Source organism: Oryzias latipes, chromosome 17 (assembly GCF_002234675.1).
Source record: "Oryzias latipes chromosome 17, ASM223467v1".
Lineage (NCBI taxonomy): Eukaryota > Metazoa > Chordata > Actinopteri > Beloniformes > Adrianichthyidae > Oryzias > Oryzias latipes.
In genome coordinates this window covers 30,678,856-30,705,480 of record NC_019875.2, presented here as the reverse complement: position 1 = coordinate 30,705,480, position 26,625 = coordinate 30,678,856, and the positions used below count along the sequence as shown (strand labels likewise).

The 26,625-nt window shown below is 48.7% G+C and overlaps 1 protein-coding gene across 20 annotated transcripts in view; it reads left to right on the top strand.

The window, feature by feature from the left end:
* The window catches only part of LOC101168742 (receptor-type tyrosine-protein phosphatase F), a 145,491-nt gene that overhangs the window by 24,747 nt on the left and 94,119 nt on the right, over nucleotides 1-26,625 (top strand). For 14 of the 20 annotated variants that reach the window (XM_023965268.1, XM_023965267.1, XM_023965263.1 and 11 more), the window contains exon 1: nucleotides 17,550-17,810. The exons of the other annotated variants lie outside the window; for them this stretch is intronic. The gene's annotated coding sequence lies outside the window, so the exon portion shown is untranslated. Of the gene's footprint in view, nucleotides 1-17,549; nucleotides 17,811-26,625 lie in introns of those variants that run through there. 20 annotated transcript variants of the gene reach the window in all.

Sequence of the window (26,625 nt, the reverse complement as noted above, 5' to 3'; positions counted from 1 at the left end):
AACGGCAGTGGGGCTTGCGGGGAATCAAACTACATCTTATTCAGACACAGAGCCGTTAGGTTTCACTTTTGGCAGGTGCAAAGATATGCTGCTTCACCTGTTTTGCTTATCCTTTGCTCCCCCTAGGGGCGGAGTTGCGCATTTCGGTTATTTAAAAAAAAATTATAACTCACCACAGGAATGGACTAGAAACGTGCTTGTTTTGTTTTTTTTAATTCTTATAATTTTTACTCTAACGCGGGGCGTATGTTTGACACCCCTGGTCTAGATCATGGAAATGTTTTCCATCCTCAAAGTTTAGCAGAGTACAGGTCCAGCCGATCGATGACCACAAGGTTCTGGTACGAATTCTCTGTCATGCTAACAGACGCTCACATGACACAGTTGGTCACAAGGTTTTCATAATGATCTTAATGTTTGTTCCAGTATATTTTATTACAATTCAACTTATCGATTAATTCAATTCAATTCAATTCAATTTTATTTGTTTAGCCCAAAATCACAACAACAGTCGTCTCGATGGGCTTCGAAGTAAAACATGAACTTAAAAGGATCACGAATACAAAGAGTTCAATTTTTTTACATCTATTACATTTAAGGCTTCGTCTTCTTTTGCTTTGGGTGTTTCCCATCGGGGGTCGCCACAGCCAATCAGCTTCCTGCATCCAGAAACCTCCTCTTTGGTCTTCCTCTAGACCTCTGGCAGCTCTAGACTTTACTTTAGGAAACTAAAGTATTTGATGGTTATATTTTGAAGTTTTAACTTCCTGTGGAAGTAGCACATTTGTTCAGTTTATTTACTTGAACATTACTCTGCATGTTTTAGAGTGATACTTTTACATCGCCTGAAGTTTATTTTTACTATACTGTACTATAAAGATCATGAAACTGTGATCTTGGGCGTCACAATAATTGTACTTGATCTTTCTGGAATGGATCGCAGATATCCGAGTACTCGGATACTCGTCACAGGCCTAGAGATTACAGTAATCCTTCATAGCAGATGCAATGAAACCACGCCATTCATCCCAAAGTTTACCTTTCCTTGTTTGTATTTCACGTGAAGACGCTGGTCACTTTGAAGGACGAAGAAGAAACTTTCAGATGGGGGGGGCTGAACCCCCCTGAGCAGCACAGAGAGCTCCAGCCTGCGTCTTTATGGCATCTGAGTTTTTATCAGAGTGCTGGGGTTGATATGGAACGCCTCATGAACTGCCCCAAGATTTGTCCCATCCATCTACCCTGACGGGGGGGGGTTCTTCGCAGGCTGTCTGTGGCTCTGTTGGGGACGGTGATTGGATCTCAGTCAACCAGCAGTAGATGGATGGGCCCTCAGCTGGATGATTGAGTGGCGCTCCTGTCTGTGCTCGGCGGTGAGACTTCGTGTGCAGGTTCCCCGCTGCCAAACAACAGCACATCTGCTTCCCTCCATTCCTGCTCTCCTTTAAAAGTTGGGTCCTCCCAATTATGACTCTGGATGGGGGGGCACGGGTGTCCTTTGATTATGAAGAAGCAGCCGAATCCCTGTGGAAATCAGCGTTCAGACTGACGCTGCGTGAGCATCTGTGGCTTCAGACGAGGAAGAGGATGAGAAACTTTGTTTGACGATGATGAAGAAACGATCAAAGACAGAAACTCCCGACGCGAGCGTGAATTTCTGAGGAATCCGCAGCATTCCTCGGGAAACGTTGCGGATGAACCGGGCCGGTCTGAGGGAACGTCACTCATAATCGTGCGCTCCGTGTTGTATTAGTCTATTCCTTTTTTAATGACTTGGTAATTGCTTTGTCCCTGGCTATTGAGATGACTGCCATGCACTATTACAAAAGTTTAATGGTCTGTAACTATTCCTTTTAACAAAGCCATCAATCACAGGCGTTTCCATGGTAACAGCATGAGCCATTATGCCGGCATTGTAATCAAATGTGGCAGCGAGTGAGGGAGCACCAGCACCACAGGCAGGTTCCCGTACCTGCCGATGAGTTTTGTCAAGAGAAAAGAGGGGTATAGAAATTCTCTGAATGTTCTCCCTTCCAGCGTTGCTATTTATAATTTCATAGAAATGGTTTTTTTTTTCTTCTTGGCTTGGGTTTATGAAAATTTCCTTGGTCTTGGGAGCAATCAGGGAAAAATTCAATCATCTGTTTTTTATGTAAAGTGGCTAAGTTATTATAATCAGAGCCGCTTAAACCTTGAACTTTTTTTTCTTTTACTCGTTGTTTAAAAGTTCCAGAACTTTCCGTCTCCATCTCAGTCGTGCCTTGAACCTGCAGACCTGGCAGACGGTGTGTTTTTACCCTCGGGGCAGATTAATGGGACTGTAATGAGCTGCATCCTTTGACCTGCTGGTGAAATGGGATGGAAAACGCTGGAAGGTTTCTCCTGTTCATTCAGAGATGTGACCTGCAGCTACAGGAGGAAACGCAGCTCGCTCTTCACGGAAACAGGAGACTTCTGCAGCGGAGCCATGATCTCATCTGAAAACTGTCCAGCTTCAGTTCTGAAGACAATGGTTGGAGCTCTGAAACCAAATCCAGGATCCTGCATTCCAGCTTCTCCTGACATCGCCCCCCAGACATGTGCAAGCATGAAGAAGCAGCATTTGTCCGGGGCTGCACGTCATGCTTAGTTTATTCATTTGTCTGTGTGTGTGTGTGTGTGTGTGTCTGTGTGTGTCTGCATGTGTGTGTTTGGTGTCTGTGTGTGTGTGTGTGTCTGCGTGTGTGTGTCTGCGTGTGTGTGTGTGTGTGTCTGCATGTGTGTGTTTGTGTGTGTGTGTTTGTCTGTGTGTGTCTGCATGTGTGTGTGTGTGTGTGTGCCTGTGTGTGTGTGTGTGTGTGTGTCTGCATGTGTGTGTTTGTCTGTGTGTGTCTGCATGTGTGTGTTTGTGTGTGTCTGTGTGTGTGTGTGTCTGCGTGTGTGTGCCTGTGTGTGTGTGTGTCTGCATGTGTGTGTTTGTCTGTGTGTGTCTGCATGTGTGTGTGTGTGTGTGTGTCTGCATGTGTGTGTTTGTCTGTGTGTGTCTGCATGTGTGTGTGTGTGTGTGTGTCTGCATGTGTGTGTGTGTGTGTGTGTGTGTGTGTGTGTGGAGCAGAGAGTTTGGTTCTTCAGGTGAAGAATTTCTTCTTTCCCTGATATTTCTGCTGTAACCCACCGTGGCGTTGGGATAAACCATTTTCGTTAAAGTGGGAGGGGTGTCAGTGGTTGAACCCTTTCCTTCCCGCTGTCATGGAACAGGAATGATGGGACTGATGGTTCCTTTAGGCATTCATCTCTGAATGCTGGGTGGGAGGGGGGTGTCACCAAGCCTGTTTTGGATACTAAGGCCAAAACTAAATCAGACCAACCCCCCTTTAGCAGTGTGACAGCCCCCCACCCCGTGACCTTTCCTGCAGATAAATGGGACGGTCCATTCTCCGGCATTGCCTCGTGATTGACAGCATCGGCCTGTTTCCGAAACCCACCGTGAGAAATATGGCAACAAAAGCCCCCATGCCCTCCCCCCTCTCCTGTATGATATCATATGTCTGAGAATGGTACGCATATTTAACCGTGGGGGGGGGCTGACAGCTGTTCAGGAGGAAGCTGAATGAATCGGTCATGCTTTGTAGAAGCTGCTGCTGATGCCTTTTTCAGACACGTTTGTGCTTTTTGAGTGAAACTAACGACATGACAAGAATTATTCTGTGTGTGAAGCCCCCCCCCCCCCCCCCCCGCTAATGTCCCCCCACCCTTTAGTTTCACTTCCAAAACTCTTTGGAAAGCACACAGCATCACATAACAAAGCCCACAGCAGCATCAGGTCGACAGGTTCACATGAATCCATGGATTTGAAACGTTGACATCCTCAGACGTGTGATTGATTAACGATCAGAACAGAACCAGGCATGACTCCATTCTTCTGCTTTACATCTATGACCAGAACAGATACTTTTGCTATTATCAATACTCAACAGTCATTGATGATTGGTTCTCTAAAAGTATTTCTGTGCCGCAGAGGTAGAGCGGTCAGCCTTTGATCAAAGGTTCATAGGTTTGTTTCCCGCCGAGCAACTTATGTGCTGAAGTGTCCTTTGGCAAAACACAAGGGTTGGTGCCATCAGTGTAGAGGTTTACAGCCCTGCAGGACGTCACCATAAGCTCACCGTGTCATCTCTTTCCAGAAAATGTGGACATTTAGCAAACAGAAGGAAAAAAATCATAATCTACTAAGTTTCTACAAATATCAAAGTGAGAAAACTCCCTTGGTATTGAATGGAGTCTGGCGACACAATATGTAATAAGGATCACCATACGATAAATATCCGGATACATCCTGAGAACGTACCAGAGACAAGAATTCACTATGTTCTTAAGACTTTAAGAGAATATTAATACACTTTTCACATTAATCACTCTCACCAAAGCAAATTTATGCTGGTTTTTTGGGGTAAATTAAGAAAAAAAAAGTCAACGTTTAACTTTCTCTGATTTTCAGTATTAGTAAAAACAAAAAATAAATGTGTCTAAACGCGTATGCTTCTTAAAGTATGACTGAGAAAATAAAGTTTTGGTCGTTTCGAACACTGATAAATGTAGCCAAACCGGCACTCAGACAGCGGTACCTGAGCGCTGCCTGAGCAGGTGATGAAAAATGAACCTCAGAAACCACCAATTCTTTCCAGAAACCTTGAAGTGTTGATGAAGCAGCGTGACGGGGGGAAGAGAGCGCCTACGATGCTTTATTTCCTTCTTTCTGACAGTCAGCACTGCATCTCTGTGTTTCCACATGCGCTGAAGGACATTTCCCCGCTACCCCATCGCCACGACAACGGCCTCTTCCCGAAGTATCGTGATCGTCACTCTGATCCATCGGCTCACTGAGTTAGAATCGCCTCCTGTGACGTTCAGCAGAAGTTTGGCCCGCTTCACCAGCATCAGCATTTAGACGGAAGCTCCACGCTGCACATCTGCACGGCCTCACACGTGCTTGTAGGAGCTCGCCACGAAGCTCCAAAGTCTGCATTTTTAAATGGTACCGGTACTAACTTGGTCCAGAGTTACTCATCCCAAGTTACAACTACGCTGTTCATGTCTCCTTGAGCTCTGGAACAACAAAAGCCGCGAGGCTTAGAAGTAAACCCGTAACACGAGGTGGTTCTGGCGATGTCTTATCATCTGGGGCGGGTAGACCTGATGAAAGCGGCGCCGGGCTGCCAACCAGCGGTCAGGAAAACAAGAGTGAGACGCTGAACCACATGATCTCTGATAGGCCTGCACAATAAATCGCAAATCTATTGTAATCGCAGAATCAAGCTGTGCTATGAGCATATCGCAAAAGACGGCGACATTTTCAATAAATGGTTACTTTAAATGTGCTAAAACAATCTTATGGCGGTTTGTAGCATTTAACGAATCAAATGGACCCATTTATGCATTTGACCAATCGGATGGAGTTCTCTTATGTTAGAGGTTCGCCTCCTACGTAGACGAGTATCATTTTACTTATGGTGACTTGTGTTTAAATTAAACTGTTGCAGTGAAATGGAAATACATTTGTTTTTGCTTTGCTGTTTGTTCATGTATCGCAAGTTATATGATCATGGTAATATTGATCACTAATATCGCAAATCGTGTTTTCCTCACACCGTGCAGCCCTTATCTCTAATGAATCGTTCTTGGCAGCATTTTAAATTGATGCGACAAATGAAACCTTGTGATTTTTCACTCAATCGTTTTTTTCCCCACTCGTCTAATCAGGAGACTTTGGTTCCAAGTGGAGGAAGAAAAACTGTCTGCCAAAAACTGCAGGTTAAGCAGCAGCTCAGAAGCCGTTTTAAAACATTTGAGATTAGGAAGTGCTTTATTTTGACACCAGATGTTTTCCAGTCTGGATGAACTCCCAGATCTGTGAATCTTTCTACAAAAACCCCTGAGATGAAGACGGTTCAGCAGTTGAAGTGGGAAGACCTTAAAGTTCGATTTTCTGCATGGGACCAAAAACTTCCCGTAACTTTGGGTTTTCAGGTGTTTTTAGGCTCGTCAGTGTTTAGTCATGTTGGTTCTCTGGTCTCTACCAGCTTCCACTGCTGATGAAGATCCTCTGCGAACATGTGGCCTCTGTACGCAGGATTTCTGCTCCTAAAGGATCTAAAGGGTTTTTTGGAGTAGCAGACCTGGAACGTCCTCCTTTGGAGGAAGCATGAAAGCTTTCCCAGGGAATTCATCCGTTCCAATATGACAGCAAAGGCTTTATTTAAATCTGTCAGAGTTTATTGAAAGGAAAATCTGCCAGAAATGAGACACTGCTCTGCATTTCCTGCATTTCCTGCATGTTCAGATGCGCCGTACATCTGTGCGTTTCAGCCCACGCCTCCATGGCTTCAGCCATCAGGAGGGGTTTCTAAAGAGAACCAGCAGCGGGGGCTTTAGACGGCCCCCGATTTCAGATGTATTAACGAAACATAAAGAGAAAGAAATTGTCCCTGACAGCTTTTTGTTCCAAATAAATTCCTTTTCTAAATGTGAAAACCTATTTTAGTTTTTGCTGAGAAAATGAGCCCGATCTCCTCTGGAGATTGTGTCAAATATCCGGTACACCCCCAGAAGAAAGAATAGATGTTTCCTCTTGTCAAATTGGGGGCGTCATGCGATTGTTGGAGAAGAAACGTCCTGCATTTGTGCCCCCCCGCTGCTCGTCTGATTGGTTCTGACAGAGCAGCGTCTGATGGCGTATCTCTTTGGTCCAGCTCCTGTTCTGAACTGCCCCCCGTGTTTACCGGACCCCCGGGCCCCACTTTGATCCCCTTTAACAACCAGGACAGCTGCTCAAGCATCTTCTTCCACGTGCCTCTTTAATCCATGCAGTGTGTTTGTCTCAGCAATAAGCGACGGAGCATCTCTCTCCAGCCCCCGCCGCCGCGCAGCCGACGCTCTGGTAGAAGGAATATAGAATAGATTTGCATGAAATATTAAAAGAGTAATTGCTTTTTTGTGCAAATGACTTGTGTCTTTATATGAAGTTTAACACTCAGCTTCTTCACCTTGGCTAAGGCGGCATGACGGGAAATTCCATTTATCACATTTAGCGTGGAATTATAAGACTGTGTCGCTGCTGCTGGGACTGTTTTACACCGTTTCAGCGAAGCAGGGAGCTGAAACTCCTGCATCAGCCGTTTGGGTTGTAGCATGTCCAATACAATCCACACATCAGCCCCCCTGTGGCCAAAATGCCAAGCCACTAAGCAAAATGTCTCAACCAATTAGGACTTTGTGAGCAAATCTGTAGAAATGCATCCTATGAACAACTTTGCTGTCTCCGTCCTGTGCAATGCTTTCAGCAGAGCCGCTCCGGTACAAACCGGGTTTCTACCACCTTTTGTAACGTTAAGCTTAACCGCTTTTCTATTCAAGCCGTTGGGATTCAGGAGCAGATGAAAACAGTTGTCACGTACAAACTACCATCGGCGGGTCACGACTAGATCCACGAACGTCTCAGTTCTCCTGGTCTGAGCTGGAATCTGGATCAGAACTGGACGGATGGACGGATCTGATACTGCTGCCATTTTGGTTGCACCGCTAATGTTGGGTTGAGGATGTGAAGGGCTGTAAGCTAGTTGGCGGAAACAGAGAACATGCGCCGCGCCAACAACTCAGAGGGGATTTCTAAAGAACTGCTGCCGCTCTGCAGAAACTATGTCCTATGTACGACTGGGAACGCTTTCTAAGGAGATCAGGAGATGATGGGAGCGGTTCTGTTCTTCTCTGTTATGGTCCAGAGAACCGTACCGGATGGCTGCTTGGCTCCAGAATGATGAACAGACACTGAGCAAAGGATAACACTGCCACAGGAAATAATCAGCAGAACTTCCTATTCCTGCTGATTAACTCGTTTTAAATCCTTCTAAGTCTGTCTTTAATGTTCAACTTTGTGGATTTCTTTGTGGTGAGTTTATGAAAACTCTTTGAGTTTCCCTACAGTTACATTTCTTCCTGTTCCGTCTTTGTTCTCTGACGTGTGTCTGATATAAAAGCCCAGTGGAAGCCATAGTGTTGAGTCTAAACCATTTCTATACTCTTCAAGGCGTGCTTGAGCTGCACACAGACATTCTCTGGGTTCATTTTCTCAATGCTGCTGCTCCCAGGTGCTCCTTAGATCGGATCTGTTCATAGCTTTCATGCTCACCTGATGGTGCGTTTACATATTTTGTGAAAACCTTCAATTACCTGTGAAGTACTTTACATCTATGGGGAGGTGTTTCTTTCCTCTCAGAGATGGATTTTCCTCAGAAAGCAGAGCCACCAGGATTTTGTGTCAAATCCACAGAGGCTGGACGGGGGAGCCGGGATCCAGTCCGTGAGGACCGCCGCCTCTCTTCCCTCTATTTAGTGGCATCGCTGTCCTATTTCCTCCATAAGAAAGCATCTTGTCCACATCTGTCACTTTTATCGCTGCAGACGACCACGTGAGCCTTTAGGTTGGGAAATCATGTCTGACGCCAGTTTGGAGCCATTTTTAACCACTAAGGTGTTTCATGAAACTTTGTTAGGCCTGTCAGATCTAATAACAGCAATAATACTTTCACCTTTCATCATTTAAAACCTATTTCACAAACAATACAAAGTCAAGGTGACACTTTAACTGCATTTCAAAAGTGATAGAATTGTTGACTTTATATAAACCATTGCCGTGACAACTGGACCTAGACTGATGTAACTAGTCTCCTCAATGATGCCATGAACCAAAGGAAGAAACAGCATCACTACGACCTTTCGCCCACAGCATGACCATGACTCTCTGAGGGTTCACTGAAGGGTCCAGGACCTTCATATGTCACAGTGACCACCTGCGTGCCGCGTACAGGTTTGACCATTTTCCCCCCGTAAGGACAGCTGGGGCTAAAGCTTTCAGTTGCATCAGGTTCTTCCAGCTTGTGAAGTTCTTTGCCTTTCTTGTCAGAGGTTTGCCTCGCCAGTCACATGACACCTGGTTGAAGTTCAGATCAACCAGCCCTTTCTGTTTTTGTTCATCACAACCAGGTAGGTGGATTTTGGTCCGTCGTCTCGTCTTTGTCATGCTTTAGTTCAGCTTTTTGTCTTAACGGTTAGTTTTTGGGTCCTCCATCCCGTCCGGTCCTGATCAAGCAAAGAGCAGCGGCTTCAACAGCCTCTTTCATTTTCACCTGACTCTAAGCTCGGTCTGGCTGCTGAGCGTGATGTTCGACGTTTGAATGTGAAAGCTTGTAATTGAAGCTTCACACTGTTGTTAAACTGTTGCTGGTGACAGCGGTGGCTGTTATTATACCTTCAAGTTGTCTTCTCCTGGATGTCTGTCCCACTCCAGCGAGTGTTACATCTCTGGAGCACATCCAGGGGTTTTCAGGTTCGGTATACATGCTAATGTCATTTATATTGATACGTTTTGGGTGTCGTGAGTTTAGGATCAGTCCATCCTTTTACTTGGAGAACATTTCAGGAAGGAATTTCATCAAATTTGCTTTTAGTCAGTCAGTGGAAGCTTTTATCCAAAGTGCCAGACAAATTAAGGTGGGAAAGAGAAAGCGCTCTAGCAGTAAGTAGTAAATCTGTTAGAATGAGGGACGAGGCAGTCACGTTAGGATGTCAAAGGTCAAAGGAGACGAGAAATCCTCAAAGAAGGAGAACAGATGACTCTGATTCCTGGAGGCTTGTTTTCACCGCAGAGGAGGATCTGTGGATGGAGATAGAAGGAAGGACGTGAAGCCAGGAGTCTCTATAAAGGTCCATGACACTGTCACAGTCGGACCGTCACAATCAGTCCGTCACAGTCGGACCGTCACAGTCGGACCATCACAGTCGGACCGTCACAGTCGGACCGTCACAGTCGGACCATCACAGTCGGACCATCACAGTCGGACCATCACAGTCGGACCATCACAGTCGGACCCTCCAAATGGACCGTCACAATCGGACCATCACAGTCGGACCGTCACAGTCGGACCGTCACAATCACTCTTCCTGACACCTTCAGGCTGGTTCTTGTGTTGAAACCTTCTGCTGCCATGCTGGTACCTTCTGTGGAAGCTGAGCGAACATGGCAGACTCAGGGATGAGAACCTGGACCCCCCTTGGACTTGAGCAGGATATTTGGGGTTTCGTTTGTGAATGGCGACTCCTCTGAAGGTTTTTGTGGCGTCTCCTGTGCTCCTCAGTGGTGTTTAACCGTTACAGGGGGAAATGGGCTCCACTTGACATCAATTATACACAAAAGGTTTGCGGTGGGCTCAGTGGGGAAAACTCCTCTCTGATCTGTGGGGGTTCAAAGACTTCTCTCTTTTGTTTCCATTAAATCGTTGCTCTTCTAGCCGGTAATGTGTTCTGATTGGATTGAAAGGCTGTGTTTGCAAAGCCAACACTTCTTCCCCTTCACCTTAGCTGTTCTCCTGTAGGAACGCAGGATGAACCTGAGCGTTCACGACCTGAAGAGATCCTAAAAGCTACAGTGAAGTAATACTTCCTCATATCACGGAGGAGGATGAACTCTGGTCATTAAGCGTTTGAAGGGAAGGACCAGCTTCCTGCTGGATTTCATTCCCTCACTGGAGATGTCTGGATAATCTTTAACTACTTCATTTAAATTGCCAGTTCTAATTGGTCTGCAGGCTGACTTTAATATTCACTTAAGGCGCAGAAGGTTACTTTAAATTAGCAGTGAGCTTGTAGCTTGTCTCGTATGTATTAGCCATCTGGTGACACAGTTTTCAGCCCCACTTCAGGAAGATCTGGCAGAGTTCACATCTTTCCCTCTAAAGTGGTTTTGAACAGGGATTTTTCTTTTCCTGCTAAGATTCCCAAAATCTGAATGTGCAGATTTAGTGAACTACCTCCAAGGCTGCAGTTTGGTCTTTGTTCTGTTTGTATTTCATGCTAACTCAAAGGAGATTTTTTCTTTTTTTGATTCAAAGCTAGCGTCCTGCGGCTGTTCGGACGGCGTCATTTCCATAATGCATGTTAGCTTTCCTGTGGTTTCTGATTGTTTTGCCATTTCAGCATGCGAGTTGAATCAGCATAATGCACACAAGCTCAATTATTCACAAGCACAAATCCCACTTGCTTGGAAAGTTTAACATAAACAGGAACATCTGATTGTTCGTTCACATGGTTGCTGTTCAAAAACCTACATATTCCTGTTTTACCAACATTTCTGTAGTAACTCTAACATCTGGGATCTCCTCCTGTTTGATGGTTTTCATGCTTAGAGAAGGAAGAAAGTCAGAAAAGACGCCTTTCGTCTGCACGGCGAGTGAAAGTTGCAGTTCCACCAAAGACCACCGGAGACAGCATACAGGTTATTATGTAAGTCTTTAGGCTACATCTCAGCTTTGAAACGTGAGCGTGAGAAAACGTGGCATCAGGTGTTTCTGGTTTTGATGTTATAAATGCCACAAAGCAAAAAAACAAACGGCCTTTTCAGCTCTTTGCTGCTCTTCAGAATTACAGAAATGCCTTCTGTGGCAAAACTCGTTCTAAGGATCAAAGGGAAACTAAAGGTTTTCCCAGCAGGAAGTCGTTTTCCCATCATCCACCAGACAAAAGCTGCTTCAGCGGCGTATCGGTTTGGAACATGGATCAGAGCAGAGAGATCCACTTATCCATGCGGTGGATGTTCTTGTTGTAGCAGCCCGACCGTAAAGAACGCTGCATCCTTTAACGTCTTAATCACATGACCCAATCGGGGGCTGACCTGTACGAGTCCTGCAGGTTTTTAGGTTGTCCGGGCCTGTGGAGGAGCGGCTGCTCCTTCAGGGGGGCACAGGTGTGTCTTACAGTTACCTGGAGGCTCACACAACCACACGAAAAGACGTCATGAAAATGGAACGTACCATTGTCGTGCGTGTGGGAGGTGTATGGTAAAGTATTTGTAAGCATAATGGCTGTTCCACGCCTGACGTATGCTGATGATGTGGTACGGCGTCCGTACGCCAGGCTGTGGTCGACGGTACGGTGTGAGTCCTGGCTCCTTACTGACGGCGCATGAACACACGGACGTACGACACGCCTGCGTCTCACCTACTTCCCCCACATGTGGTGGCAGTGTTCAATATGACCCGCCGCTCGCAGCATGAACGTAGAAAAATGAACACTTGCTCTCTACGGGTTCCCGGAGCGTCTACCGCCTTGATATTGTTTAACGGCCCCCTGTACAGGTTTGAACCCCCCCCCCCCCGTCCACCCGTACAGACTACGGACTATGTTGGGAACCGCCGGCCTTTCCTGTGTAGAGCAACTGTTTGCTGTCGACCTCAACCTTTGGCTTTGAGGCTGGAAAGGTGACTCCTGAAAAACGGTGGGACCCTCGCCGTCGCCTGCAGGGGGCCTTGCCGGAGCCCCCGTGGAATTTGCTACATCCAGGAATGTGGATCCATTTGCCACGTCTGGTGTGACCACGATGCCAAAATAAAACCTGGCAGGTTTTTTCAGTCGGGTCTGGAAGGCTCCTCCTGTCTTTTGTCCGGCAGGACACGCATGTGTCACGTTACACCACACGTGTACACGTGACAGGTGACACGTCCAAACCCATCGGGCTGCAGTGGATGCTGAAAAAGTTAACTGCAGGGAAGGTTTTCCTTTTCTATGCTTGAATAATGAAACAAGTCCTCAAAGCTGAAGGAGCGTCTGTTTTTGGAGGGACAAAGGCCTAATGTGTCGGGTAATTATGAATGTAATGACACGGCTCCCCGTCCTGGTGTTTGATGTGACAGTCTGAACACGTGTTGCTGTCCTTTTCATCTGACTTTTGTTGGCTGGATGACACCTTCTCCTCTTAAGATCCTGCGGCGTTTGAGCCTGACAGTTGGCCCGACTTCCCTGTTGAGGTCCCAGCGGCCCGACGGAGCTTTGATATTTTGCTGAGGGCAAAAGCAGAAGTGAGACATTTTCAATGGACCACTTCCTGCTTTAATGCTGTGAACAGCGTCAAACATTGGTGATGGATAAACCTTGGACAAGTACAAAGGCTGCTCTTTTCCAGGTAATGTGCTGGTATTTGCCCCGGTGTGCAGCTTGTTTTCCTCCAGCCGTTTCTTCCTGTTTGTTCCTGCGACAGCTCTGCGCTTCGCCACTTAACTTATTCATCAAAAATCCCCTCTCAACAGGGAAACCGGCGTCCAGATCTTTGGCCTATTAAAGAGAACTTCCTTCAGATCTTTGTCAGCTTTAAACTCTGCAATGCAGACCCCCCCCCCCCCTCCCCATGAACCCACAGATAAGCAGCAGCGGGGGGGTCGGAGACCATAAGAAGCTGCGTAGGAACAAAGAGGATGGTCTTTTTCCTCCGTCAGATGAATCTCCTCATCCATTCTTCTTAAATTTATGAGGCAGTGATGCTATTATCGGAGGTTTTATGTTGAATATTTCATTTCCTTAATTATTTTGGGATAGCTTTCTAGTCATTTGAAGTCCATTTGTAACTTCCTGCTATGCATGGGTAATGAAGAGCAGAGCACTCCGATTTCCTGGAAGCTCAGGCGCACTTTTCGGTTACCGTCCGGTTTGTGTTGTGATGAAGCATTGATTAGACATGAAATGAACGGCGTTTTGCAAGCAGTAAGGGCGGCTCACGCGGTGCGCTCTGATCATGTATGTTGTATGGTGATGCCTTTGTTTTGGTCAGCAGAGGGTCTTATCTGTGGCTGTCAGTGGCGTCACCGTGGAAGAAAACGACAAAAGTGATGGATGACTCTTTCATTTGGCAGGCTGGGGGGGCTCATGCATGTATGTCCTTGAATGAAGTGAGGATTTGTGTTTCTGCGTCACACAGCTTCACTTATTTCTGAGCAAGTTTTGATTAAAAAAACCAAGCTGTCGTGTTGTTTGTGTCTCAGTTGTCGTTCGACATGAGAAAGTGTTGTGTTGTGATGTTATATTGTAGTCGCACCTACATCAGACGCTTCATTGTGAGGCTTTGATTTCCATCCTGACACTTTATTCTTGTGTTCAATTATTTATTTGCATGTGTTGAAGCTGTGAGCACTCAGCTCATTATGACTTATTCATGTTGCCTGGCAGCTGATCTGCTGCAGAGGTGAGGCGGCGTTTCCGTCTGAAGAAGCTTTTAGACTCAAACTCTGATCTTTACAGATAGTTCTGGATCCAGAGGCCCGCTCTGAAACAGATCCTCTTCAGTTTGAGGTGTGGAGGGGGGGTGTCCATCAAAGGTGGACCTCCTTCTTCTGCAGGGGGGAGGAGAGGAGGGATGTGGAGCTTCACCTCCTGAAGATCCAGGAGCGCTTGACCTGGGGTCACGTGACCTGGGGTCACGTGACCTGGGGTCACGTCCTCCACTCATCAGCTGATTGAAGAACAGATGCTCAAAAGCACAGACCCCCACATCCTGGTCCTGTAACCTTTCAGCAGAGCTGGCGCATGGCAGGGGGGGGGGGGGGGGGGGATCCATTGGACAAATAGTTGCCTGGAGTCGTGCTCAGGTGAGGAGGAGGCAGATGACGCTCCGGGTCGGCCGCTCCGGGTCGGCCGCTCCGGGTCGGCCGCTCCGGGTCCACGTGCATCGTTCCTTGTGAACGTGCTCAGATGCTCAGATGTTTCCCGCTCTCGCCAAGAAGAACGCAATGGCGAGGCGGGAAGAAACGCCACAGATGAGGTCACCACAGCTCATTGTTGTCTTTCTTTTCAAATGTCAACCCCCCCCCCCCAGCCTCGTCTCTGCTTACAGAGTCTGTGAGCAGCTCTGTCACCAGAGAGGTTCAGGGCGCCCCCGCCACCCCGTGGGGGCAGGGGGGGCGCCAGGGTCTGAAAGTGCTTCAGTGTTTCTTCATTTCCTCCTTTTAATTGGGCTATCTAAATGCATTCTGGCTCTGTCAATACCCGCCGGGATGCCAGATAAAAATGATTTGTCTCATGCATTCTCCGGCATGCTCCGCTGCCCCCCCCCCTCACCCCCCACCCCACCAGTGTCAGCTTCAGAGTGTAATTGAGTGTGTTCACTGTTTTTGATTTTCAACAAGCAAAGAGGAGGCGTTAGCTGGTGGGGATTTTCTCCCATTCTGCCTGCGTCTGGAGGGGAGGGGGTCAGGTTCACACGCCCCCCCCCCAGATGTGGACACATACAGCCGCTCTACAGGCACATAAACATGCCAGCTCCAGCTGAAGGTCAGCGCCATTAAAACAGAATCTTATCTGTGTTTTCGTGTGCTCCTTTTTCTGCCGTCCTTGTATTTTTCACGCCTCCTGTCGCTGCGGCGTCCCCCCCCCCCCCAGCGCTGGAGCCCCCTTATCTGCAGAGAGTCCCGAGAAGAAATACGGCGGCCAAGCGTGTGTCCTTGGTCCTGCTTCAACAGAAACACGGAGGTCCTAGGGCCATTTGCTGCTCACACTGTTTTGGGTTGGATTTCCACGGATCGTCAGCGTCTCTGCGGTCCTTCCCCCTGCTAGACCCGTCTGTGCTGCACGGTCCACACGCGGTCAGTGAGCCCTCCGGTGGCGTGATGATCGAAGCAGACGTCAGGCCGACAGGTGCTGTGCAGCTGTGGACGTCACGGCATCCGTCCCCAGCTCCGCCTCCGTGGCGCCTCAGCGTTTGTCCCGCTGCGTGTTCGACTGCCGTTTAGGAGCTGCTTTGATGAAGGCGTCTCAGTCATTGATCCCATAGTGGGAGCAGCAGCAGGTCAGGTGCAGGTTGTAGCAGACGGTTGTATTGATGGAGTCCTGAGCTGAAATGACCCCCCAGGAGCGACCTGCTGACTGTGAGCAGCATCTTCAAACCAGAAAAACTGGCATCTCTGAAAACGTGTCTGGGGTCTATATGTGGAGGGTGGGGGTGTGGGGGGGTTGCTTTTACATCAATAGGCAGGTCCAGCTGTCACTTTCCTAGGTCTAATAAAACTGGGGGGGGTCCAGCTCTGTTGTAGCTCTGGTTGAATGTAGCATGTAGCATCACACTAGATACACACTGGGCATGTTTAGCGTGTTCTTGAACATCCTGTTCCTCCGTCATGATCGATCTTCAAACAGTTGGTACTTTTGGTAATTAAAGGAACGCCATGGTCACTGCCGAATCTGAGTCTGTGATTGGTCAAAGTTAGACTGGTTTAACTTCCGTCTTGTAGAGCCTGAAAACAGACTTCAAAGGTTTTGGGAACCTGAGAGTTTGGAACACGGAACCCAAAATGCTTCAGCTCCACTGCAGACCGAGGACCAGCAGCTGACCCCCCAAGCTGCTGCTTTTCCCTGCAATGCGTTTTCACTCTAGATCCATGCCCCCCCCACACTCATTTTTTCTTAATGGGGGGCGTGTGCGGCTTATGGCATGTCCGGGTTGTCTCTGCATGTGGGGCCTGCAGACGCTGAACAGCTGATCATGTTTGTGTTAGCCGGGGGACGGGAGGGGTCACTGTTTTCTTTGCATTAGAAAAGTCAGGAACCCCCCCCCCCCCTCCGGTGCTGCTGGGGGGGGGGGGTACCTTCCAGTCACTCTACAAACCTGAAGCAAACATTTCTTTTGTTGTGTTTCTGCGGTTTCAGTCCCTCTCTTCTCATTGGAAACATGAGGTCACATGTTGTCTTATTTCAAAGCTTCCCTCATCGTGGGGGTGGGGGTGGGGGTGGGGGTGTCAGTGGTGCTGCTGATGCGTAGAAACACGGCGGCGATGGAGAAGAAACATTCCAGCTGCAGAAATCCGGCCGCCGTCCACACGGCATTATGGGGATAAACGAGCAGAACCCCCCAAGGTCCCGGGGCTCTGTGATCTATGAAGGCGCCGCCGTCTCGGATGGCGACCCTCGGAGCGCCGGGGAGAGAATTGTTGTGGTGACACCGTCTCCGGTGCAATCGCTCGTCCTTGTAGGACGGAAGAGGGAAGCGGCACCAGAGGCTGACTTGGCGGTTCCTCTGAGCCCGCCGTAAATCCCACTGAACATTTCAGAACATCTGTTGTGGATGATTAGCTCCGTGGCTAGCAGAGTTTGGCCGGGGGGGGGACGGGAAGAAGAGCATTTGTGAGTTTGTTGTGTGAGTTTGTGTGAGTGTGTGTGTGTGTACTCCACGCCTTGAAGATTTAAGAATGAGAACTTTGCATATTTATCCCCCCCCCCTTGCTGCCTTTTCCAAGATAAAGGAAGAAGGGAAATTATTTAGCGAGCGGCTCATTATCCGCTAAACAAGTTGTTGGACATCCAAACGGGGGGTGGGGGTGGGGTGTCCTGTGGGGACGTGTCCCAAGGTCAAAGCGTGTGACCCCTTCTGCTTCACAGAGAGGAGGGGGCTGGATTTCCTTTAGGATCAGACGTTTCTGCAGGTTCATCATTAACCTGCCCAGCTTGCATTAGGGCCCCCCACCCCCCCAGAAGGGGGCGGACAATAGATAAGACATAATGGAGTCTGGAGCCACAGTCCCATGTGCCTCCAGGCGTGATTCCTGCTTTCCAACATGCAGGTACGGCGACGCTACGCCACCTGTGATTGGTCAGCTCTCTGAAAGGTAAGACCCTGCAGTCCCTCCCTCCTCCCTCTGAAACCCGACACCTGTGACATCACAGGGGGGCCGGGCTTTTCCCAGGCGTCCCCGAGCGAGCCTTCAGTGTGTGAAGGAGCCCCGGCCCTGAAGGATCTCTCCCGACCACAGCTGGAAAACCGGATCAGGACGGCGGTTTCATGCAGCGCCGCGAGCGGAATAAGTGAGGGGGGAGCGGGGAGCAGTCTCAGGGATAATCTGTGTGGATCCTGCTGGATTTTCTCCGGAGGGATTTGGATATTGTGTCTTTCTGGAATAAGTGCCTCTTAATGATAGCCGAATGGACGGGATTTCTTCATAAGTGGAGGGGCTGGACTTTCTCGGGTAAGTCCGTGTTCGGCGCCGGGATCTTTAGTTTGGAGGGGGGGGTCACAGGTGCATTTTTTAAAAAGTGACTGACCTCTGGAGCTCCTGGCATACTTCACCTCCAGGATTAGGTTTGTCGTCACGCGTTCTTTGGGAAGGTTCTTGTCTTTTAGCAGGAGCTGAAGGAAGGATCGGCTACTTTCTTACTTCTTTTTACTTTTGTCCTTGCCCACTCTTGCTTGTGAAGCCAAAACAATAGTTTAACCTCGCCTTGGCTTGGCTCTATTGGCTGGCTCTCTGGCACGTTGCCCTGTCTAGTGTGAGTCCCACTCCCCCCCCCCACACACACATTCAGAGAGCATTGAATAGAGGGCCCATAGAATGTCCCTTAGCTACCGCTGCTAAGGTGAGGCACCACGCTGCTCCCCTTGCATTAGGCCCACACTCAGGCCAAACAACCTGTTCTTCTGGTTGTCCTTATCTCCCGGGGCAATCTGGAGGGTAAAATTTCAACTGCAAGAATTTGGGGGGGGCACAGACGGGCTTTAAAATCCTTCATAATTGCCGAGAACTTTTAAAAGTCGTAAATCACGTCTGTGTTTTAATGTTCATGTGTGTTCTCCCTTTCTTTGCATAATTTACAGCTTTGTTCCTGAAGACACTTTAGTTTTTCCCCCAGATTCACCTAAAGCCTCTGGATACGGGGCCCTTTGCTATTTGACCGGGGCCCCTCGGACACAGTTCTGCTTTTGGCTTCGCCACCAACGCTGTTGCAACCGTTGCTGTTGCTCAACACAAAGAACCAAAGGCTGCCAGAAGATCTGTGTCAGAGTGGCGTCAGCTTTTCAAGAAAACTCTGGGAGAGCAACGTCTCTACTGATCGAGACCCCCCCATCACAGTTAAACTGCTTTTTAGGCCCCCCTCCCCCCCGTTAGTTCAGAAGTTCCCTTAAGAAGCAGAGGGAACCTAAGAGGTTGGACTGTTCGTTCAGCTGCTCGGCAGCGTAAACAAAGACAAACAAAACCTGTCAGCCATTTGTGCAAAGCAAGCCCCTCCCAGTCTGCCCTGAATGACCTTCAGGTCGTCCGTTTACCTCTGTAGGCTCCGCCTCCCCTACAGTCGTCCTCTGATGAAGCTCTGAAAGCGCCTCGCTGACCCAACGGCCTTCAGAGGCTGAATAAACGACCCGATGAAGAACCTCCTTCCTCCACATTAATGACGGGTGAAGCGTATAGATTTTTCCATAGAATCAGATGTCGTTGCTGAATCGGCGGCGTGTTATGGCCTGTTAGTGCTGGTGAAACTGCTCCAGAGTTACAGTCACAGATCAGCGCCGTTTGTCTTTGACGTGCGCTGTAAACACAGAAACCGCTCGCCTTTGTTGCATCAAAGCTTTGATGGCGACTGAAGACTCAAAAATACCCACAGAGGGCAGGTTTCTGCGGCGCCGTTTGTTTCTGCATGGTGACAAGGTCGCTGTCACTGATTTATGATGACAGGGCCTAATTGTCAGTCGTGTGTCGTCTGGTAAATAAGATGTTCACACAGCCGTGCGTTTATGAGCGTGCCAACATGTGTGATGTCAGGCAGCGGCCGTGGCGAGGTGTCGCTGCTGCTGACGCCGGCGTTCTGGTTCCAGTTCCTCTTTGCGTGGTGCAGACGCTCATGGGGGCTGACGCGTGCTGAGGAGCAGTTCAGAGGGTTCTAACGCCACGCCACGCCGACAACAACAAGGAGGTTCTGAGCAGAAGGTTCACCTGGTGGAAATCTGCTGTCTTTTGTCTCCGTACCTGAAGGCACACCAACACATCCACCTGAGTGCAGATCTAGTTTGGACAGGTCTATTTTGCGGTTCCTGTTAATGACAGCCAAAGCCGCCGCCACGTCCTGGAAGGGAGCGCCGGCCCTAAACTTTGGTCATGGTCGTTGTTGTCATGGTTGGTGAGACGCACCTTCTTGGTTGGTCATGCGCGGTCTGTTCGGCGCCGCCAGCCTCACACCTTTCCTCTAAACCGTCATGGCGTTCTTTACAGCCGCGGGTTCTGAGTGAGAACACAAATCCGCTTTGTCAGTGAGGACATTTCCCTCCCTCAAACTCATTTCAATTCCACATCATCCCATTACGCCTCCACATTGATTGAAGCTGCCTCCATTTCCAGAGGCGGCAGACTCTTTTTTGCTGCTATTCATGTATGGAAAGGCCAAAGCTCACCAATGCATATGTGATATGTGCATCGGTGAAGGCGGGAGACGACATCAGGAACAGCGTTATTAATGCTGCTGCATGGGATGCGCAGAGATGAGAAGCTGCAGCTCCGCCTTTGATTTGACTGACGGATAAATGCCGTCAAATCAAAGTTTGGTGTGTTTTCGGCGCCGTTCTTTAGGTATAATCAAGTGTCTTATTTATCCGGCTGCTGTTACCAGCGACCTTGTTTGCTCACTTTTTCAATTTCTTCAAATGCCACGCTTAAACCTGACATTCTGCTTCATTACTTTCCCAGCCCTCCTGCCCCGTCCTTTATCAGCCCACTCATGTCACTTCTAATGGAATAATAAACCTTCACAGTCTTGGCTAGTCATGGCTGCGCCGCAGTCATCCTCACGTCTGAGTGTGCAGCTGCCGGCTTTTATGGAGGTGTGTGTTGGACAGCTGAACCTCTGGACCCCTGCTCTGTCTCCAAACACGGACCGGTTCTCCGCCGCTGCAGGGTCGGAGGTCACGGCTGCTTTTGGGGAAGATGGATGGAGATTCCTCTGGTTTCATTACAGCACCTGACTTATTTATAGTCCGCCTATGCGGCACCTCTTGGCCCTCTGTGGCCCGAGAGGATGCTGGGGGCTGCGGCGGCGATGAAACGTTCTGGTGTCCCGGGACTTTTCTCTGAGGAGAACACTGCTTGTTTAGGGGGGGCAGTGAGGTGACGGTACAGGGAGATGTCATTTCTGCAGCCTGGCTGCTGCGTTTTCCTTTCCAGCTCCTCCATCCAAACGTCGATGACAGACGGCTGCAGCTTCCTTAAAGGGGGAGATTCTCTCAAACCTCCCTGGGTTAAAAAAAGACACTGGAGTTTAACTTCAGCAGAAGTCGGATGGCCAGCCCCCATCCCAAACCTTTATCTGGTTCCCTGCCCCCCCCACAGGCTCAGAGATTACCCCCTCAGAACCGGGGAGCAGGGATGCTGTCTGCCTGGTAATTTGATGGCTAATCCCCTGCCTCTCTGTACAAATCTCCCCCTGATAAAGGGTTTCTCCTGCATTAGTAAACATGGGAGTCTTTGACAGTAAGAAACTGGGGGGTGGGGGTGGGGGTGGGGGGGCATATCTACTCTTCATTGAAGCCCCTCTGCTTGGTGGAGATTTAATTAAGGTGTTACATTGAAAAGTTTTGCCAGTGAGCCCAAATGTGCTGATAATTGAACAACAGAGAAGCACAAGGAGCTGGAGGTTCAGTGGCCTTGTGGTAGAGTGTCTGCAACGCTCCTCCAGGGGAGGGGTCAAATGGTTTGGTCTGTCACAGACAGGTGTGTGGCAGACATGGGGCTTTAACTGTAGGTTTCTCATGAAGTCCTGCTGCCGCCGTGTCTCCTACAGTTATGGGTTTAGTGGTTTGAGGTTATGGTCATTCCAGCTCCTAGTTATTCTATATTAATTAGATTTCTGAGGCAAATTGGTCCCATTTTCATACTTCAACACTTGAGTGGTTCAGGATCTGTGATCTGGTTCATGAACTGATTACTGACAGACGAACCCTAACCAGGCAGAGTTTGTTCTTTCTTTGCCGGTGTGTTTTAGTCAAAGCGGTTCCTGCAGAGACGCCGTGTCTTCAGTCTGTGGAGGGACGCTCCCTTGATGACTGCCCCCCCTCCGGCTCTGATGGCTCTTCATTTGTTGACCTGACAGAGGCACTTTAGGCGTCAGGGTGGGTGCGCGGCGCTGAGCGACAGGCCTTGTCCCCGCACGTCTTCCTGGATGCGGAGCCGCTCGCGTTCAGGCTCGTGGTTGTCAGAAAGCCAAATGGCACGTCAGGAGAAATTTAGGCAGATATCTGCTTTCAGCAGCTTGCAGAGCAGTCAGACATCACCGCCTCAGAGAGGCACTGCAGCTTTTTCACTTGACAGAAACCACTTTGTTGTCTGGAGACGCTCGTCCCGCGTGTGCGTCATTTAGAACGCAGCATCAAATCATTCCACCTGCTGGCTTAGATTTTCAGATCCAGATTGATCAAACTTTCTGATTTTTCTTGTGTTGGGGGGGTGTAATGAGAAAGCTCTCATGTGGGGTTGTTCGTCTGCAAAGCAGCGGCTTCTCGCCGGCGGTAATTGATAGTCTGGAGGCCGTCTGCGATGAAGTTCAGTCACATCTTTACAGAGGAAGCCTGATGCAGGAGCGAGTTGAAACGTGTCCAGCAGAAGAAGGGAGGGGTAAAAATAGTGACGGTTTCCCTCCCAGACACTGCAAATGTATTTAAGGCCGCACGGCATGCAGACTAGAGTTTCTCAGGATCAGGTGCGACTTGTCTGAAGCCCATCCATCAGATTGATGGAGTGGATTTCGGGGCTCTGCTTCGCCCGGTGAGACTGAGGAAGAGGAGGCAAACGGAGAGATTGGTCCCAGAAAGACCCGGGGTAGAAATGAGGACGCTGGTGTCAGAGTGTTGTGGCTCTGCCCCGTCAGGATAATGGACCTCGCAGTCAGCGAGCGATGGACTGTGCTGCTCCCGACCCGGTACCCCTGTTGTTCTTCGCTCCCGTCGCCCCGCCTCGCACAGATGGAGGAGGAAGTGGAACCTTCCTGCAGACATGAGGTGCAGCATCCAGATACTTTCTGAAAGGGGGGGGCTAAGGTTGTTGACTCCACATTTTCAGCAAATAAACTCCAGACATCCTGTTAACATTCTGATTCATTCGAGTGTGTTTTGCCTGGGGGAGGAACCACCAGCCAGCATTCAGCAGACTCAGGTCTGCAGCTCACCATCATCATCATCATCATCAATACAAACACCTGATTGGTCAGTTAGACTGTAGTAGAGCTAAGGAAGTGAGACAATAGAGCCAAAATAAGCTGATCCATGGTTCAGTGTGTTTACAGAACTTTTCTAATGTTCTGGTACCTGGAAGGCTTGGATCTGTGGTTCCTATCGTTCAGCCAATCCAATCCCAGAGCACTCATGCACAACCACACTAACCTGTCACTCAAAGCACTACCAGCTTGCCCAGGTTTAACTTCCATGTTTTGACGTTGCTTCCTCTCATCAGCCAAGAAGGAGCCAAATGCCAGTCTAGTTTCAGACTCTGAATCTGTGACTTTTTCATTTGATGGGTTTTTAAAGAGTGACTCAGCAATTTCCCCTTTTTAACTAATTTGTTCCAAACTGAAAATGCCGACTTTTTTCCATTTGTCAAATTTGCTCTCACCTCTTTAAAGTGGTCTGGCCTCCAGAGAGCGATGGGGATGTATGATTCCATCTGCTCCGACAGACGGGTTAACGCTCAGACCGGCCGAGAGACACAGAAAGAGGTGGGATCAAGGAGAGAGCGAGGAAGAACCAGGGGGATAGAGGGAAATGCAGACTGACAGAATGACAGAAGGGCTTATTAGAATCTGCCTCTACCACTAGTTAGGCTGGGACTGGGGGGTAGTTGTGTAGAATGGGGGGGTGGGACCGGAGTTAGATTAGAGCCTCAGGGAGCTTCTTTATTTCTCCACATTTGCAAAAGCAACTGAAGCTTGTTGGACGTGTTTTGGTTTCAGTGCAGAACACGACTTTTGGAGTTTAACTGGGATGTCAATCAGAACAGTTTGTGTTGCATTTCATTAGGATTCTCATGAATTCTGGGACTTCCATAGTAGAGGCCGTTCCTCTTCATAATCAGGTCATTCCTCTTCATAATATGGTCGTTCCTCTTCATAATATGGTCATTCCTCTTCACTATCAGGTCGTTCCTCTTCATAATCTGGTCATTCCTCTTCACTATCAGGCCGTTCCTCTTCATAATCTGGTCATTCCTCTTCACTATCAGGTCGTTCCTCTTCATAATCTGGTCATTCCTCTTCACTATCAGGTCGTTCCTCTTCACCATCAGGTCATTCCTCTTCATAATCTGGTCGTTCCTCTTCATAATCTGGTCATTCCTCTTCACTATCAGGTCGTTCCTCTTCACCATCAGGTCATTCCTCTTCATAATCTGGTCGTTCCTCTTCATAATCTGGTCATTCCTCTTCACTATCGGGTCATTCCTCTTCACTATCAGGTCATTCCTTTTCACCATCAGGTTGTTCCCCTTCACTATCAGGTCATTCCTCTTCACCGTCGGGTCGTTCCTCTTCCCTATCAGGCCGTTCCTCGTCATGATCTGGTCGTTCCTCTTCACTAACAGGTAATTCCTCTTCACTATCAGGTCATTCCTTTTCACCGTCAGGTCGTCCCTCTTCACTATCAGGTCATTCCTCTTCACCGTCGGGTCGTTCCTCTTCATAATCTGGCCATTCCTCTTCATAATCTGGTCGTTCCTCTTCATAAACTGGCCATTCCTCTTTACTATCAGGTCGTTCCTCGTCATGATCTGGTCGTTCCTCTTCACTATCAGGTCATTCCTCTTCACTATCAGGTCATTCCTCTTCACCGTCGGGTCGTTCCTCTTCATAATCTGGCCATTCCTCTTCATAATCTGGTTGTTCCTCTTCATAAACTGGCCATTCCTCTTCCCTATCAGGCCGTTCCTCGTCATGATCTGGTCGTTCCTCTTCACTATCAGGTCATTCCTCTTCACTTTCAGGTCATTCCTCTTCACCGTCGGGTCGTTCCTCTTCATAATCTGGCCATTCCTCTTCCCTATCAGGCCGTTCCTCGTCATGATCTGGTCGTTCCTCTTCACTATCAGGTCATTCCTCTTCACTATCAGGTCATTCCTCTTCACTTTCAGGTCATTCCTCTTCACCGTCGGGTCGTTCCTCTTCATAATCTGGCCATTCCTCTTCATAATCTGGTTGTTCCTCTTCATAAACTGGCCATTCCTCTTCCCTATCAGGCCGTTCCTCGTCATGATCTGGTCGTTCCTCGTCATGATCTGGTCGTTCCTCGTCATGATCTGGTCGTTCCTCTTCACTACCAGGTCATTCCTCTTCACTATCAGGTCATTCCTCTTCACTTTCAGGTCATTCCTCTTCACCGTCGGGTCGTTCCTCTTCATAATCTGGTCGTTCCTCTTCATGATCTGGTCGTTCCTCTTCCCTATCAGGCCGTTCCTCGTCATGATCTGGTCGTTCCTCTTTATGAACAGCCTCATCATTTGTCCCACACGTCACAAGATGAAATCTTTTTGTTTCCTACCACAAATACCTGATGAAATGACGGGGCGGGGTGCGGTGGCAGCAGGGTGGTGCAGCTGTGAGGCGGGGCTCTGCTCCTGGCCTCTTGTGTCCGTCTCACCTTTTGTGTGTGAAGGCAGCGCTGATGGTGAAGTGGATGGTTTCAGTGAGGTGTGTAGTTCTATTTTTGGGACGTTAACGTCACAGCAGCTCCATTTGACCCAAAGGACTGGATGAGGACACGAGGCTGGAGGTGGACGGCAGACGGCACGCGGCCACTCTTTATCCAGTCAGGGTTTTTGTGGTTTCATCGTAACATTTTCAGATAACATGTAGGAATTAGAAAATAATGTTGGATTTGAGTAAAAAATGAGGAGGACAAGCTGCAGCTTTGTTGTGGAGGGTCCTGCAGCGAGCGGCGTGCTGGAAGGCGTACAGATTATTCTGCAGCAGTCTCACAGATTACATTCATATGGAGCCGGCCTAAGGAGGCTTTGTTCCAGACAATTGGCCGAGCTGCTGCTCCGTCATTGAGTCTGAGGCCTGGGAGGGTCCATGTCGGCCAAAGACCGTCACTCCCAGCTCTTTACAGTTACTAATCTGGCCTGACACCAAGCTGATTTACAAACCCCCGCCTCTCCACAGCGACTGACTAGATGGAATCGATTTAGAACAGCAGGAACACCTGCTGGACAACGGGACGCTCTCCTGCAGCCGTCCTGGTTCCTCTAGGTACCAAAGTAAACTTTAACGGGAGGAAGACAAACATCTTCATCTGTTTTCTGACTTTTAAAGATGCAAATAAAGATTTTTCTGTGGTCACAGGACCCCCCCTCACCCCCTTAAACCCTTGGATTGGGTTTGAACAAACGCCTCTGTTTGGCAAACTATTGACCTTCCTCGCCGCGTCTGCCTGCTCACATGCCTTCACTCCGTTTGTCTTTTACTGGTGGAGGGCAGCCTTTCAGCCTCTGAGGTGGTGGGGGCGGGGGGTCCTCTGCATGGTGTAAAGGGGGGGTCCATGCCTCTGTGCTGCCTGCCTACTCATTTTATGGCCCCATCTGTCCACCAGCAAACCTTCAAGTGGAAGCATCTCGGCTGGTCTTTCTGGCTCGGCGCGGTGAATTTCTGTTTGCGCTCAGACTTTTCCTGTTTCCTGCTACACGCATGTCGTAACAAAGATGTTCTGTGCTGCAAACAGATGAAGGGAAAGATGTCAGTGTTAAAAAACCTGGCTGTGATGTCATTTCTCTGATGAAAGCGGTTTCCAACATGTTCATGGGGCATTTTTATCTGATGATGAGGACAAATGGAAAGAAATTTAGGATCAAAATTGCATTTCTGAGCATCTCTGTACTCATTATTATTTCAAAAAGATCGTGTTTGTGACGTAGTTATGATGCAGGGGGGGCCACGACCTTCCTAAGGTGTTAGTGTGTCTGTGATGGACCCAACAGAAACTGGGATAGGCTCCAGCAACCCATGACTCTTTTAGGGATTTGAAAATAGATCGGCTGTTTT